We start from the raw sequence: 18,522 nt of genomic DNA on the forward strand, positions 1-18,522 counted from the left end.
AAACGCGGAAAACACCCAAACAAGTTGCACAGACATGCTCTAGTTTAAATCATGACAGTCACAAGATGCTAACCAAACAGTAACCAATTTCCATAAGTTTTACTTACATGGCTAAACAAACCTGAATTGTTAATGAACCCACGCTTACATACAGGCTAATGTGGGGTTCCCTTGGCATTACAGTATAAGCATTTTTGAGACTTCTGCCATTGGTAAGACATATTATCTTGAAGACCCTACCCATTGGCAACAATCCATGTAAATTTTGTCTCGATCGGTTTAGCGATGTCTACATGTCACCTCCAGTTTACCCAGGCTAGAAAACAGCGAATAAAACTATAAAAAAATGTCTTACCTGTATTTGATTGTAGTTTTTTCTCCTTATTTCTCTTCCTCCCAGAAAGCAGTCAATTCCAGGCCGGGTCCGCCCCCAAGTCAGCAGATCCGTATTACGGTCAGATACGGTTTGCGGCTGCGTACAGGGTAAAGCTCATGTACACTAGAATAAGTTGGCGTCTCATTCAACTTCCAGATGCCTCATTTCCACCAACGTGGTGCCGGACTTCTCCCCAATCCGGAACTAGTTCCATGCGTTTCCACCGCAAGAAATGGCCCTGGTCTCAGAATTTGGAAGTGTGACCTCAGCGAAAGTGGGACGTGCTATCGCGTCCAAACCTTCCGGATAACTGGATAATTCAATCCATAGCCGATATAGACTTGTCACCGGTGCCAGCAATGAAACTACTTACCAACTTATTAGTGGAATAATGTTACATTTTTTTTTATTCTGAGGAAAACGAAAGATCGACTTGCTGGCCAGATTTAATAATGAGTTATAAACATGTCGCAGGTTGAATAAATATTGTGGTGCTGGAGTGGCGAAGAGATCATGAGATAGCAAAGTTCAATTTTTAGCAGACTGTTCATATTCAGTGTCAACGTGAGTTCTTTACGGACTGGGTGAGCAAGCGCGCGAGCTGTCATTTTCAAATTTTAACCGCCAAGATAGATAGACTATGCTTTCCATTTATTACTTAAAGAACTGAAAGAAAACTCAAAGCGGTGAACTTTTAACATGCCCGTTCACATGAACACAGACTGCTCTATCTCCGTCTTTTCATTACTGCAATTCTGCATTGGACCAACGTCTATAGATGAATACATCAATGTCTTTTTCTGTCTTATGTAGAGATCACGACTTATTTTCCTTATGATCTCAATATAGCAAAAGTTGTTTCTCAAGATCATAAAATAAATTATCTCTGAAAAATAGAATAGTTGTGATTAGACAGGCGACGCATGTGTCACGAGGAGGGAAGCGGATTTCACTAAAAATGCCATGGCTATCATGTTATTGCATTCGTGCAGTTTTTTGTTATTGCATTCTGACAGAAAAATTAAAATTCTCGTGTTTCACACATAACCGAGGTATTCTCTTTTGTAAGAGATTATTTTAAGTTTAAAAAGTGACAGCGGCAATAAAACCGTTCACACTCACGGTTAACATGTGCAGTTAATCTGCGTTTCACATACGGGGGCCGGGGGGGTCCATACGGATCAACCAGGGTCTGTTATACCGCTAATATGTTTATCAAATTTGTGTTAAAGTTAGATATTTATCGTAGGTGCCTGACAGTCCTTCTGCTACATGAGATTTTCGAGCTCTATGCGTTTCAATATACATTTTCAGACAACTTAACATTATATGTGATCGTAAGGCTAAATTATTCTTTATTATGTATTAAACATTATTACATTTCTTACTTACACGGTGACTATATACGAAAACTGCATTTTCCACCATCGCTGACGAATTTACATGGAACTACGCTTCTAACTATAGATCGCGAGCTGATCGCGAACAACTTAACGACAGTGTTTGCGAACGTTCGTTCGAACTATGGTTTCGGGAAACACCTGCGTCGTTTAACGATGCATCGTACTACGTAAGTCCGCAGTATCGTTACCTATGTAGTTTGAACTACGGTTTCGGGAAACATCTGCGTCGTACTTATACCCGGGTAGTTACGTACATATAGCACTTACAGTATGTATGTCGCTCTGGCTAAGGGCGTCTGCCAAATGCTATAAATGTAAATGTAAATATATATAGGTAGCAACGATGGTTTCGAGAAACGCACCCCAGAAGGTTTCCTAGTTTAAACAGGGGTCCTTGGTGAATTCTGATAAACATTTTTATCAAAATGCAATTTTTATCACAGACATGATATCTTAAAAATGTAACCTATATAGGTTTTTTTCTCAAATCAAAACATCTTGCCACAGACACACACAAGTTAACGAGGTTGACAATCGTTGTGTTCCAATCGCACGGTTAACAGAGTGGTTCCACCATTGGGCCCCTTAGCAAGGCCTTTAATCCCGACTGCTCCAGGGACTGGCTGACCCTGACTAACCCTGCTTTCAATTGTAGAGTGACTGCCAAATAAATAAAATACTGTAGAGACAGAGCCATAAACAGCCGTGGTGGTGTAGTGTATCCTATGCAAGGGGGCCAATGGCCAGGCCTGATGTCACACGAAGAGCGGCAGGGCACCCGTAATTAATTAAACTCCTTTTTTGTGTGTTGGCGCGCACTGATGGAGTCCGTTTACAAAGCAGATACTTCACAATGGAGTCAGAAGGTGCTAAAACAAAGACAAAGAAACCAATTACAGACGAGGAAATCACAGTGTGGGTGGCTGCAGGAGGGCTAATTTACACAAGTCATCCTCCCACTAGGACACGTGTGAATTATTGTCGATAAGCTAGCTTGTTTCAGCAGGCCACTGACAGGGAGCCTCCCTCCCGCTCCTGGTATATATAGTTAAATGCCGCTGCTTCCTAATCTCCCTCTGCTTCTGCCTCTGTTCACAGAAGGACTCTGACCAAAAATACGCACAATAAACTAGAAAAGGAAGCTTGCTGCGGACCACCGTGAGGCTCTTCATTTCTGAGTGCAAACTGTCACGAAACTCAGACAGAAAGCAGTGTTTCCCCTAGGTTTACAGCTGGGGGGGGGGGGGGGCAGACGGACACCGACAGGTTTCATAGTGTTCATGTGTTTCTTTTAATGACAGCAGTAAAAAAAAAAACAGATATTTTTGTCTGCTTTTCAGGTGGTTGATGAGACACATTTTCCGAAGCGTGCTCTCTGTCCACTGGTGGGAGTGTGCTCACCTGTGTGTGTGTGCACGTGTCCGTGCACGCGCATCGGGGCGGAACTCCGCCATGCGCGATACAGAGAGCAGAGGGGAATTGTAAACACGCGACTGTGTAAAGATAAAAATGACAAGCTGTTATATAAATAAGATGAATAACATAAGGTTATTTAGTTTGTTTAATAAAAGGACAATGTATAGACCTTTTCAATAGAAAAGGTAACCTTAAATGACTTCTGTTGTGATCTGGCGCTATATAGAAAATAAAATTATATAAAATTAACTTGATCTTCAAGGGGGGGCAGGAGGGGCCGTTGGGCGGCAGTGTGCCCCCCCTAATGTAATGGTAGGGCAAACACTGGAAAGCGAGATAAAGTTAAACATTCTACTATATTTCAAAACTGAGACTTTATAGTATGTACTGCCAAGAGGTCTGAGGGTAGTGTGTGGTTCAGAGGGCTAAGCCTGTGTGGCTGTAATCAGAAGGTCACTGTTTCAAACCCAACCTCAGCACGTCTGTGGGTCCTTGAGCAAGGCCCTTAACCCTCAGCTTCCTGGGCACCACTACAGGTGGCAGCCCTTCACGGACAGCTTACTCTACAAAAAAGAGCAAGTTGAGGGAGGTATAAAGACAATTTCCCCAAGGGGATCAATAAAGTATCTATTATTATGTGTGTATCTTTAACAAAGGAGGTATAGTGAACTAAAAGTGGCATCTGCACAGAAATTATGTAATGGGAATTACATTATTTTATTTGGCAGATTCTTTAATCCAGAGCAATGTACATGTTTTGTGAAAACAGGGTCAGCTAGTCCTTAGAGCAAATGGGAGCCTTGCTCAAGGACCCAACAGAGAAATCATTCTGCTGATGCTGGGATTTGAACGGGCAAACTTCCAATCATAGGCACAGTGTCATAACCCACTGAGCTACACACTCAAAGAAGTGTTAGAAATGTCAGACCCAAGTGGACAGATGGTCAGTTTGAGTTCTGTTTGACACCCCCAAACTTCTGAAATTCACAGAAGCCTGCCCTACCCCAGCTCCCCCATTGCTCAAACAATGACCATGCATTCATTTCCTAGAGTTGAATTATTCCAGAGCCAGGTGTCCTTCCAATGATTACTTTTTGTCTATCCCAGCATTTGCCTGTCATGGTCACACTCAGGAATGGCCCAATCATACCTCTCTACGCAATTATGAAACACTACTTAACAGAAGATTTGGTATTCAGCAACCAGTAGCTCTTTCACTTAAGATGAATGTCCATTTATGCTGATGGTTACTTTTATTTCTAATTATTCAAAGGGCAAGTTTTATTTTAGTGCTGGTTCAATGCTCTCTAATAATAAAATGTTAAGTGGAATGAGCCCACCCTTGACCAATCTGGTTGGATCAGCCTGATATATAAAATTTGAAATAAATGACCAACTAAACTCAATTTCTGTTGTAGTAATTTGCCTTTAACATGGCGTCCATACCACTTACATCCAGCATCTCTCTATAAAACTGCATATACATATTTGAACATCCAAAACAAAAACTCTAGACTGAGAGGAGGAGGATTGGTAATAATTCAAAGTGGTTGGCAACAACTGATGGTAGCCAAGATTAATGACGGCACGTCCATATACCATATACTCCTCTGAAAGGAGGTCACACTGCAGAAGCCAGCTAGGAGGAATCAGCTTGCACAACACATCTTCCCCAAAATCCTTGTTCTCTCCAGCAGCAAAGCATCAGACTGTGGTATAAATAAGTAATATATAGTGCTCTTACAATGATTTATCCTTCTACTAATACCCTGGTATAAACGACAATCAAGCGGTTTAATAAAAAACTGATTTTGAACAGCTGATTTCATCGCCATTGTTCACCTGGAAATATAAAATACCAGTTTTTGGTGAAGCACTGCTACTATATACTTACAGAGACATTTGTAAACAAGGCACAGTGGAGATTATGGTACTGGAATTACCATTAACACCCACACCCAGTTAGGTAAGGTACTTAACTAGCAACCTGTAAAATGTACCCTGTAGCATTAAGCAAGTAACTAAACTAATGAATACTGTTTTAAAACTCACCTGAATGCCACATTCCTTCTGATAACCTAGATGAATAGCATAGTTGCTGGAGTGCACTTGCAGACTTGCTTCAAGTGGACTTCTTTAAAATGCTTCAACAGTTTGTTTTTTAAACTACCCAGCTCCATGCAGGTTATGCATTTAAACAGCCAACTTCCGATTAATAATTACCCAAGAGTGCCACACCCATGCAAAGTAGACCTTTAGCACACTAAAATAAGGTGAAATAAAAGTTCACATTCTGTCTTGATGTATTCATACCTTTCATAATTCAAGACATTCAGTTATACATATGAAAATAGCCATTATCAGTAAACTAGAACATTATCTAATTTAGATGGCATCAGAATGATGTCTGTGGGAATTTTTGCCCATTCATTCAGAAGAGCAATTGTGAGGTCAGGCACTGATGTTGGAAATGAAGGCCTGGCTCGCAATTCCCATTCTAATTCATTCCAAAGGTGTTAGGTCAGGACTCTTGGTGAGCCACTCAAGTTCTTCCACACAAAACTTACCCAACCATGTCTTTATGGACCTTGCTTTGCACACTGAGGCACAGTCATGCTGGAACAGAAAAGGGCCTTCCCCAAACTGTTCCCACAAAGTTGGGAGCATAGAATTGGTAACCTTCACCTGGCGTCCATCAAACCCAGACTCATCCATCACACTGCTAGACAGAGAAGTGTGATCCATCACTGCACAGAACATGTTTCCACTGCTCCAGAGTACAGTGGTGGCATATTTTACATCATTTCTTCTGATGCTTGGCTTTGATCTTGATGATGTGAGGCTTGCATGCAGTTCCTCGGCTATGGAAATCCATTCCATGAAGCTGCTGGCGAGTAAATTTTGCTGACCAGCTACCACTAAGATGTAATTAGGGGGATGGGGCATGATAATGGGTTGCCACCAGTAAAATTTATTGAGCAGAGCTGGGGTGGGGGAGGCACGAAGATTTTCACAACCGGCTAATGGATTGATGCCGAAAAATTCTGCCTGACTGTGATGACAAAATTTATAAACTTTCCTCAGGATATTCAGAACATCATCTCCCAACCCCTCCCAATTATTTGGCTTCCCACAGTTTGATAACCACTGACCTATACAATGTACCTGGGAAATTTGAATAGGATCAAGAGACTGTGAAATACTTTTTGAGTTATCATATTCACACAGTAAGATATCTCACCCTTCCCTTTGCTGCAACAATGTAGTGTTGTTTAGTTTTTAATTTTCATGTAATTTATTTCAAAATTTGACCACATCCAGTTCGTCACCCATACAATGTGCAATTTGTCTCAAAATTTAATTGGTACCAGATATCACCCATACAATGTCTCTACAAAGTTTGGAAAAGATCTACCAAATGCTTTTTGAGTTATCATGCTGACAAGATAAAATGTCTGAAGCAGCTTTACTCTTTTCCTCTTTCTCTTTATGGCACTGCTTCCATTTTGGAGCGATTTGTCTCAAAATTTGAACAGTTCCACATCTCATTTGTCTACAAAGTTTGAAAAAGGTCCACCAGATACTTTTAGAGCTACTACGTTCACATGATCAAATGTTTGCTTCCATTTTGGGGAAATTCATCCATATATGTTTATTTTTCTTTTGAAGCAGTAATACCATCCATCTAATTATTTTAAACATCACACTGCTACCAAGTAGCGTTGCTTCAATTTCTGGGTGATATGTCTCAAAATTTGTCTCGGGATCCAGATCTTCACCCATATAACATGTCTGCAAAGTTTGAAAAAGATTTTTCTTTAAGTAGAACATGAACAATAAAGTGCTGAGGAGATGGCAAGGAGGCCTAACTATAAAATTTGTACAGTATGATGTACGAAAATATGTATTTAGGAAAATGCTTTACATTAACTGCACCTCTATAATGCATTCATAGACCATTCATAAGTAGCATGTAAGGATACCTTAACAGCTGTACATTAATAACAAACATTATATGATAACAAACAGTATTTTACAATCGTATAATCATAAAATGTTTGTTATTAATATATATATTCATACAAGGTATGTTAGGATGTAAAGTTATACATCCACGTTGCTTATAAATGTTCTACAAATGCCTTATTAAGGTGCAGTTAATGTAAAGCATTACCGGATTTAGAAATGGATTTCGTAAAATAATTTTTCAGGGGGAGCTAAGACAAAAACTAGCATAGCTGGAGCCCCCCTGAAGAAGGTCTAGAGCTGTCGGTGGATGGGCTCCAGGCTCACTACTGTACATGTGGTTGGAAGTTGAATGGAGAGATTTTCTAGGCACTGCAGTTGAAAAAGTGTGCAGATTCATTAGGACATCTGGCAGGCTGCAGATGTAAAAGTTGTCATGAAGTAGACATATATAAATAACAATGTTTGCTTCGAGAATGATCACTTCTGTTGTTGGCATGTGAAAATTACCTGCGGAATGAAGCACTAAGAGAAATATGTATAACAATCTATTTCAAGAAACCTTTGGGAGATTTATAATAAGAAAATCAATAATTCAGATTTATTCCGTACAGCATGTGTATTGTACAGAAGTAGGAATCCCATTGGCATTGCCCACGAACAACATGAAAACACATTTCAGTATATTACTTTAAAAATACAGATCTAAATCACAAAGCACAACAGATCTAACACATGGGAGTCAGGAATAGGTCAGAGAACAAGCAAGATCCTGGGGATATTTTTTTGTTTAATTCGCAATCATTGTGTGAAAAAACAAGATGGGAAGACTGCAGGTGGAACTGTCCCTTCTATAGCCTCCTGAGACACCACACATTCATTAATGTCCATTGTAGTGGACATTTTGTTTTTGCATCTATCTTTTCACTGATGTAAGGAAACGTATTTATTCCTGTTGTACACTAAAGAAGACATGCTGTGAAATTAAAAATAAAAATAAATTTGAAAAAATCTAAATTGTAAGATGTCTTATTTCCTCCAAAGGACACTTTTTTCCTTGGATCTCAGGAGGATAGAGAATAAGACTGCTGTTTATCAGCATAGCTTGTATATGACTGCCCCTTCCCAGGAAAGCCAAACCAATGTTTAGTTAGCATATATCAATTCTTTTTATAGCACATTCTATAATGTAGTATATTTGCAGTTTTACGTGGTCTGTTTCATAGCACCAAGTCACTGTATTTCAAATCAAACTTCGCTCATTTTTAAAACGTCTCATTACATGTCAGGTACGCAATACAGCTCATTATATGCCTTCTATAGGCCAGCTATTCTTTTCTGATTCCAGAACACTGGTGAATGGGTAGTGTGCTGAAGGAATTGAAGGTCGCTGTGCTTCTTTCACATTTACATTTAGCAGACACTTTCATGCAAGGTGATGTACAATTAAGGCAAATAGTACATTACAAGCATTCAGCTGTCAAGGAGTCTACTGGGCATAAGTGCAGCTAGGCTGAGCTTCCAGTGAACAGTCAGTAACAAGTGTAAGCAGCATCGGCGTAAGGGCTATACATTGCATATCAGACAGAGCTTGGATTTGGGTTTGGTTTGAAGGATAACTGGTGCTGGCGTTGGGAAGCGGGACTTATGACCACAAAGTTGTGGGCTCAATAATCTTCAGAGTAGGTGATGTTGTCATTTGACATTTCACTTAATGTCCATTTATTTTTCATGACCATTCATCCGATGTGTGGTTTCCGTGATCTGAGGAAGCACAGGGGACCCGCACAGCTATAATGTGAAGTACAGGCGTGTTATTCTGAATGTCTTTACAGTGAATGCTACAGTATACTTAAAAGCCTTGCATTTCAGAAAAGATAATGATTTCTCATTTTGCCCGTAACAATACAAGTGCGTTATTATCCGAATTTGGAGCAGGTGTTTCTGTCACCACTAAAGCTGGCAGAACAACATGGCCCTGCTCTCCCTCTCATGGACAACTATGGTATTGAGTTTTTGGAATTATGTCCTGCCTTCCGAGTCAGAGCCTCCGGTAAATCGTTGTCATGGAAATGTTTCCTCCGAGCCTGACCTATACCAACTGAATGTGTCCCTCGCAATTGCTATAACAACCACATCAAAGAAGGGAAGACCAAATAGAGTGAGATATTGGGAGTTCTGCAACTGGACTGTGCTTTGGGTCTTGCGAAAGAACACTGACACACAGCATCTTTCATTATGAAAAGCCAACTTTATCCACTGTGATTAACAATATGGCCTCTAGTCAGACAGGCCCTTCACCTGTGCTAAATATAAGCCACATTTTCTATAAAAGGCAGGGGCTGCTACTGCTTATACATCACACAATGAAATGCAACTATTCCAAGTGCCTGAAGGAACCTTTATATTAGTGGATTTATATGACAGTTTACAATCCGGTTTCATTACAGTGTTATTAGGATAGAGCAGGTGGAAACATTACGGTGGAGCAAAGTTTTATGGTAACAGCTGACAGGTGATGAAGACTGGATTAAAAAAAAACTATATGGACGGTTACTATCCAAGACCTGATTCCAACAGCATTACTGAAGACTTTATACACAAGACCTCCTGTGTACTTTTTATGGTTGCAGGTGGGGGCAGGGCATCCCATGCTAATCGCTGATCTACGGGAGTCTTCCTTAATATTCCTTAATACTGCAAAATATTCTCAGAGTGATTTTGTTAAATATTCCTGTATTTACTCTCAGAGCAGAAACTGAATGTAAATAAATGTAAAACAGATTATAATGAGAAAGAAAAGTGTACCTATTATTTATCACGATAAAGTTTGGTTTTTCCCAAACAAATGACTGTTTTAGGATGAGCTGTGATGAATGAAGAGAATCCCAGCTGCAGTTCTGCGGATGCTGATGGAAATTGCATGGAGAAACCCCTCCAGCTGGCTTTCCCCTTCCCCTCCGCTGAGCCCAGGGGCCAAAGCCACCCTTGTGTGAGAGGGTTTTTTTTCCCGAAGATAGCTCTGCCCAGGACATTTCACGCTTGTGTGGCTCCTCAATACCCTGTCACATTACGACTCCCATTAGGCTAGAAGACACACTCCATTCGATGGGTTAATTACGTAAAGTATAATTAATCAATGATATGCTGAACTACTGAATCATAAATCAGTGGTTTGGGAAGTCTCAAAAACATAACCTTATGTCTACTTATCAGTGAAAGGCAACTGATAATGTTAAACCACACTTTTAATAGTACGACGTAAGACTATCTATTTAGGGGAATCGATGACAATGTGACAAATTGACTGAAAGGCTGTTTTGAGGATTTTTTCTGAGGACAACCTCTTTGGATGTGTGAAGACAAGATGGCGGCATTTGACTGTCACGGCTCCGTTCCTTTTCCCGGTTCAGGCATTGTCGGAGTGCGGCTGCTGCTTAATCAGGTGATGATAATTAAACACAAATGAGTTCCGCCGCCCGAGTCTGCCTGCCGCTTGGTCTTCCTGCAGGAAGGGATCAGGCAGCCGCACAGCAAACATGCTGGAAATCCGGTTAACTCTGCACGCCGTGAATGCCCTGCTCAGGAAATTGACGGAGAGTCATCGCCAAAGATGTCTTATGAGACAGACAGAAACTGGCACATTCGCAAATGCGCAAATAAAGCCTGACGTTTTATCCCATGTCCTGGTTTAATATTGCTGTTAAAATGTCAGTCTACGGCTGCTGAGTATGCAAACTAAATCTGCATGATTAGGGGTGTTATATCAAATGGAATAGCAGTATCAGACTTGATCGCATAAAAATGATTGCTGACTATTAAATTTAGTCACCATGCTTGCATTGACATAAGTGCTGGACACCCAGATTTTTGATAATCACATCTTGACAGGTTTTAATTTTCAATTAGCACCTCAATTACACCTGAACACCAGGTGAGGTGATTTTTATAACAATAATTATAGCAAAAAAGGTAGAACCAAAATATTCTGTCATTCTCTAGGACTGGGATCATGAAGTTTGTTGTGAATTACATTTATATGTGGTTTTGCATTATCTATTGAATTTTGAAGTATCTTCCAACAGCTAATTCTGGATGGGGTCCCCTGCAGTCCCTCTTAGACAGCGCAGGGCACAGGGCAGGAGTACACCTGGGACAGGATGTCTGGCCATCACTCTCCGCAATTTAAACATGCCATTTAGTCCAGCTGCGTGTCTTTGGACTGCAAGAAGAATTCTATAAACCACAGAGAGTGGAGGTGGCTTTTTACCCACCAACACACAGGCCATGAGGCAGCAGTGCAGTGTTCGAGTTCCACTCTGTGGACACATTATTAGGTACACATAGCTAATACAAGGTAGGACCCACTTTATTATGTATGCCTGGCTAGTACCAGGTACGTCCCACTTTATTAGGAACACCTAGTACTTGGTACAATTCACTTTTTTAGGGACATCTAGCTAGTACCAGGTAGAATCTATTTTAGTTGGGGCACTTAGCTAGTACCAGGTAGGATCTACTTTAGTCGGGGCAGTTAGCTAGTACCAGGTAGAATCTACTTTAGTTGGAGCACTTAGCTAGTACCAGGTAGGATCTACTTTTAGTAGGCAGTTGCTATTACCGGCTAGGATCCTCTTTATTAGGGGCACCCAGTTTGTACCAGTTAGGATCCACTTCATTGGGGACTCCTACAGTAGTGGCCAAAATTGTGGAAACACTTCTAGTTTTCTACTATTGCTCCAGTTACTTATTTAATCATCCAATGTATGATATATGCAACATTCTTTGTCTGTAAAATATCCAATCCAATATTCATGTAGCAATTTTAAAGCGTAACGCCAAAAATGCTACGTGTTTCCACAATTTTGGCCACTAATGTAGTTAGTACTGGGTAGGACCCGCTTTCACCTTCATAACTGCTTCAAGAGTAGACAAGTTGTTTGTTCAGAGAAGCTTTTCTGCTGTTGTACTGCTGTTACTTTTGTACAGTCTTCCTGTAAGCTTTAACGAGTCTGGTCATTCTCTTTTGACCTCTTTTATTAACAAGGTGTTTTCAGCTGCAGCACTGTCCTTGACAGGATATATTTTGTTCATTACACTATTCTCGGTAAACTCCAGACACTGAAGTGTGTGAAAATCCCTGTAAGGTGGCTGTTTCTGATGTGCCGGAACCACCATGCATGGAATTCACAATCACACCATGTTCAAAATCGCTAAAACAGACATCTTAGCTATTGAAATTTTAGTGGCACAATATCTAAACCTCCTGACCCTGTGCTGTACTGTATCTATTCAATTTCAGCCACATGATTCTGTGTTTGGAGGAGCAGCTGTTTGCTTTAACATCAGGTGTAGCTAATAAACGCACTACTGAATGTGGGGACAGCAAAGCACTTAATACAGGAGGAAGCATGTGCAACACATACACTTCATGCAGAGAGCAAGCAGTTAGGGTTCAAACCCCCATCATGGAGGTGTGAGATCACAGCACAACATGGGGAGAACTCAAATTCCACACACACCAGCAGGGTTCAAACACCAACTATGGAGGTATGAGATCACAGCACTTCCCACTGAGCTGCTGTGCTACTCTTTAAACATACACTACCCCTTCTACATAGACTAATCACTTGCTACATATTTAAGACACACCTGAATCAAACTTACTTAAAATTACATTTAGATACTAATCCAAGCATCTTTTGAATATGCCTACCTACTGTATTATAAACTACAATGAGACAGAATGCCATTGGTAAGCTTCGAAATCAATGTAAAATGTCTCTCCATTGTCACATAAATTACAAGTAATTATTGTCTACCTTTATGATTCCTAAGAGTGATTTCTGGTAATTACACTACAAAATCTTTTGTTCATATATTAAAATGTGAGGTTGATCCCAAGGCACACTCTTATGGAACTGTATGTTTGAAGTTGAACTTCATGGTGGTAAATGACAATTTAAACCGTCACACTGCATCGACAAATTGCCTTTTTCTCATTAGGATGTTAATGATTAGCCGAAATGAATGTTTCTTTCCCTGAATAAGATTGACGTTGAGTGGTTATAGTAAATTAATTCCACCCAGGGTCCTTCAAGGTTCTCATCACACTTGTCCTTATTTCTAATCCTGAATAGATTTGTTTGTTCAATGCTATTGTTTATACTCATGGTTCATATTGAATAACTGGATTGGATGAAGAGCTCCAGTAAAGTCAAATCTTGCTCAAGTGTAAACTTATCAATCAAACTAACCCAAGTGTGACTGTAGGCAGTTAAAGGCATATTTTAATTTACCCAACAGAACTGACCTATTCGAACAGCAATAGAAATATGTAACTGGAATTTCTGTCTCAGAATTATTCTTACCAGCACAACAATGTATTCAAAATTAATCAATTTAAAATATACAGATTAATGAAGGTTCCCTTTGTCAGTACGATGATGTAATCACTACTAGCAACATGAATTTCCTCAGATGCTCACACTATATTCGGTTCAGTTATTATGTATCTTTGGCTGCCATAGATGCAGTATTTCTGTTTTGTTGCATTTGTCTTACAGTTATTCTCAGAATTTATGCTTCACATAAATATTTTTCACAATGGACTTAATCCTTTTCATACCGTCTAATCCATCTGCAAGAGGAAATGCTTTAAAAACTGTGTGGTTCCGAAGATGTGGTACGGTTGTATATATTAGGCTTCAGCTACTTAATATGCAGATTGAGGATAAAAAATAAACACTACAGAAAGAAATTCTATAGCAACTTTATTGTGATAAACTTTACACTACTCAAAGCCTCCATCTCATTGTTTGGAAATTCTATTATTATTCTATTATAAAGCCTAGCTCATCCCCCAGATGTTGACCAGAGAGGGGCCATTGTCACATCAGTTAGGCTCTGGGAGCAGTTGTGTCGTGCTGTTTTGCTGCATGCACAGCTGGCAGAAGCTGAGATGAATGCCAACACATACTGTCGTCATTCAGGTTACCAAAACCAGAGGGACAGCAGGTGACAGATTCTAGCTACTCCCAGGCGGCCTGAAAACGAGGAGGTGCATAAAGAGACCATCATGGGCTGGGGGTATAACAGCAGAATGACATGTGTCTCAGGTGGGGGTGGTGTGTCCCAGTTGGCCTCCTGGTCCTTGGTTACGGCCTCTTACTGAAGTCACAAAAGCAGAGCAAGACAGAATGTTCTCCAGATCTCAGTCCCCAGACTTAGTGTATGGAGCACATCTAGATTTACAGTTTTAGTTGCTGGACAGTAAGAATGAAATCAGTAGGAAACCCAGGATCATCAATCCTGTTGGTTCAGGTGCTTTGTCAAGTGAAGATATTTAATATTCTTGTGATCCATTTCCACAAATGGGAATTTAAGCCCCTCTATCCAATGACAGCATTCCACCAGTGCTAACTCAATGGCTAGCAATTCTGTTTCCTTTCTTATAATTCTGTTCCACAAGGGACAATCAACAAGAGAAAAAAGTGCATGGATGGATTCTCTCCAGCATCCACACATGTGATGGCAATACCACACTCCCCCCCAGTGTTTGAGGCACCCACCCCTATGACAAAAGCCCTCTAAGGAACTTGGTGTCCAACCAGAGGAGTGAACAACAGTATCAACCTGCCAGATACCAGTTGGGCCTCTGTCCTATCCTCAGGAACGAGCACATAACCGGGGAATGATACGATAGATATATGTAACTCCAACTTGACACACAACCAATTCCCTATTAAATGCTGAAGAATTGGTCTGACATGAGACATGATATTAACATGTACATGTTCAGGCGTCATTTCAAGAAAGATTCATTGAAGGTAAATGACAACAAACCTATTCAGTATATCCCGGGGCACTACATTTACAAACTCCTGAAACACATTTGGAGCACTTACTAGACCGAAGACTAGTATTCATAGTGTTTGTAATGCTCTTTGGTTGTTTGGAAGTCTGTTTTCCACTTTTCTCCCTCCCACATATAAAATAGGTTATAGGTGCTGCAAAGGTCCGGTTTAGTGAAGATACAAGTCAACTGAACCTTTGCAATTGATGACAGGATCAATGGCAGGGGTAATGATTCTTAATTGCAATCTCATTAAGACTCTGGTTGTCTATACAGGCCATAGCCCTCTGTCCTTTATTCCCCCCACAAAGAAAAAGCCAGTAGCTACAGGAGAGGTCCGTGATGAATGAAATGATACTCCAGAGCTTCTGTAATATACTCATCTATAGCTGGTGCCACTGAGACAGAGGGGGGATAAGACTAATAGCACAATGCCTGTGAAGGGGAAGAACTGAGGCCCTCTTTAAATTAAACAAGTCAACACGAGGGGCAAGCATCCGGACATCCTTAGTGGTGCCACTCTACAGCGGCAGCACAGCCTACACTAGACACTTGGAAAATTCCACTGAGGCCCAATCTATGTGTGGGTTATGTAAGTGGAAGCAGAAAAGTCCTGAAATTATCATGACTGATGGAACACAGGTATCAGGTTACTGAATAGTCTCCCTAATGAGGATCCCTACATTGAATTCTGAGGGACATGTAATAGCAATGACTAAAACCTTCCTTAAAGGTCACCTATCTACACCCCAAATGGACAACACCCAGTCAGTCTTTCAGAGGGATCTTATGGGGATGTGCAAAAGATTCATCCATGGAACTAGCCGCATCCCTGCAATCTATAAAACCTTCCACTGGGATCTCGGCTCCCTTAATTTTGAGACATGCTGGGACTTGCAACTGCAGAGAACAATTATTTGGGTGAACTGCTCCATTAGCTACGTAGCTACTGTTCCTGTGTGGGATTTTGGTCAAACAGGACAACTGCACCTCCAATAACTGGCATCATCATATCAAAACAAAGCTGCTGTGTCAAGCAACATTGTCTCTCTTGGTCAGAAATTTGACTCATTTGCCTGAGGGGAGTTACAGGTGCCAAATCAGGAGGCATAACTGAGCTGGATAAGGCAGGTCGACACCTTTACTTTAACCTAAGGCCTGCGGTACATCTGCCCACATTTCCACAGCTGGTTATCTGATCTGAGTGATAGTTCAGTTGAGACATCCAGTACAACCCCTTCATCATGGCAAGAAATCACATGCCATACTAGACAGTAATCAAGGCTTACTAATTTCAATCAGTATTGGCATCAAGTATACTAGAACTCAATAGTATGGATAAAAGTAGAGCTTAGCCACAATAACAAAGGTGGGCTTGGCCATGAGGAGTGACCACGCCTGTGGCAAGTAACTAGGGAACTAGATTCTGGACCGGCTGTGAAGGCCATTGCTTTACCCCACTCTTCACAGGAGGGGCGGGCCTGTTTTTGCTTGGGGGAGGGGGGCATTAATAATCACTTGTTCACTATTGCCATAAATGGTTTGTGCAGTTTCTCCGACTCATTGAGTCTAAGGAATGCATAAAGAGCTGCAGTCTCTACTTTTATATTTGGCATGGCTTTACATTTTATAGAGTTAAATTACTGTCATTACATGTTTTATTAGTAATCCAATAAGCACCATGGTATGTTACTGCCTAATCCACATTTTTTTTCTTTTTACTTAATTCAGCAAGCACTGTAAGGATTACCTGCAGTTCCAGAATACACAGAAAACTTCAGAGGAGACACCTGGCTTCCATCAGCCGATTTCTGTGTGATAGTGGGCATTTTTCCAGTGCAAACCCGGCAATCCACACTCACGTTTTAATAGAAGGATTAAACACTAGGAAGGGAGATGTGAGAGAACATTATCTGACATACGCACATGCTCAAGTCTCTGTGTTTAAGCAGCGGATCCCTCTGATGGCCACTCGGATCAAAGCTCAGCGGCGTCTCTCTGACTCAACTAATTTGCTTATTTATTTCTTTCTTTCGTCTTTTCTTCTGTAGAACTGTGTTATGGCATGAAGAAAAAAATGAGGGTAGCTACATGAGGCCTGGCTGGGATATTCAGAGCCACAGCGTTATCTCCTTTGGCTATAAATCACTGAAGGCAGCTGAGAGTCTCAGTAGAAAGTCGCACACCTCATTGTTATTGGATAACTGCCAGTAAATGTCGGTAAAACACTGAGTAGCAGTTCACTGTGACATGCAATTTTACTAAAAAAAAAAAAGGATAATTTCCCATTTTGCATCAATGTTATTCATTTATACAGCATTTTAACTTATGTACACATGCATATATATTTCTATGTAAAAGTAAAATTAATAAAACAAAAACTGAAATGATAATGACAAAGGCTTTTTCACAATTTTAACAAAAATCATAGGGTACCTTAACAGTGTGAAAACCAGAGACTAGCTCAATTTTAATATTCAGTCAAACCAACCTTTGCCATAGTGGCCAGATGTCATTATGGCATCTTGCACATCTGAAACAATGATGTGTCATTAGCAGAGATGGGGGACTCGAGTCACATGACTTGACTCGAGTCAGACTCGAGTCACAATTTTCAGGACTTGAGACTTGCTTGATTGAAGTAAGAAAATGACTTGACTTGACTTTGACTTGAGAGTAAGTGACTTGAGACTTGACTTGACTTAAAGTGGAAGACTCGACAATGACTTGAACTTTTAAATATAATTCGTTTAATAAAATAAAATAATTTAATAAAATAATTATGACTCAGCAGCACCATAATTGGCGCCTGCGCCCTTAACGCTGCACAACTCTTAACGTTACCAAGAAGAAGAAGAAGAAGAACGCTGCACAACTCAAACCGCGCCAATTATGGCAGACAATAGTCGAGCTCCTCATATAGTCACGTTTTGGCTATAAAGACTTTGAACTAGACCGTACTAACAAAAAAAGATTTGCCAGATGCAGAGAATGCAACGCGAGAATATCAGACACGACAACCACAACATCAAATTTCATCCGGCACTTCAAAAACCACAAGGAAAGGTAAGAAAGTCAAATTCTTTATAGTCAATTTAATAAAACGATTACTAATTAATTAAATTAATCTTTTCTGTTTGTCATAATTTGGCCTTGGTTGCATGTTTTTTTTTTTATCAGAAATGTGATGATCATCTCATAAATAAAACGCTATAACGTTACCAGTGGCGTAGCCACATTTTAATGTTGAGTGCAACTTGAAATGAAAGGGCTTCTCGATATTACATGTAAACTATAATGTCTATATTAAATGTGCGCATTTTCAAGCGTTTGTATGGACTGACTGCGTGTGGTTAGTTGAATGGCAGCTCGTGTAACGTTATACTGCATGAAAATCTAAAGATGAAAGCGTCGGTGCAATCACTTCTCCTTCAATAACTCGTTCAAAACTTTTTGGTCATACAGACAAGAATAATTTCATCGTTCGAATCGGTTACGTTAAGTGT

The 18,522-nt window shown here is 40.3% G+C and overlaps 1 long non-coding RNA gene across 1 annotated transcript in view; it reads right to left on the reverse strand.

Annotated features, from left to right (window-relative positions):
- LOC140578192 (uncharacterized) overlaps positions 1–1,872 on the reverse strand; it is a 46,963-nt gene extending 45,091 nt beyond the window's left edge. The window contains exon 1 of the long non-coding RNA XR_011982264.1: positions 356–1,872. This is a non-coding gene — a long non-coding RNA (uncharacterized lncRNA). The remainder of the gene's footprint in view (positions 1–355) is intronic.
- Between the last annotated feature and the right edge of the window lie 16,650 nt (positions 1,873–18,522).

Source organism: Paramormyrops kingsleyae, chromosome 13 (assembly GCF_048594095.1).
Source record: "Paramormyrops kingsleyae isolate MSU_618 chromosome 13, PKINGS_0.4, whole genome shotgun sequence".
Classification (NCBI taxonomy): Eukaryota; Metazoa; Chordata; class Actinopteri; order Osteoglossiformes; family Mormyridae; genus Paramormyrops; species Paramormyrops kingsleyae.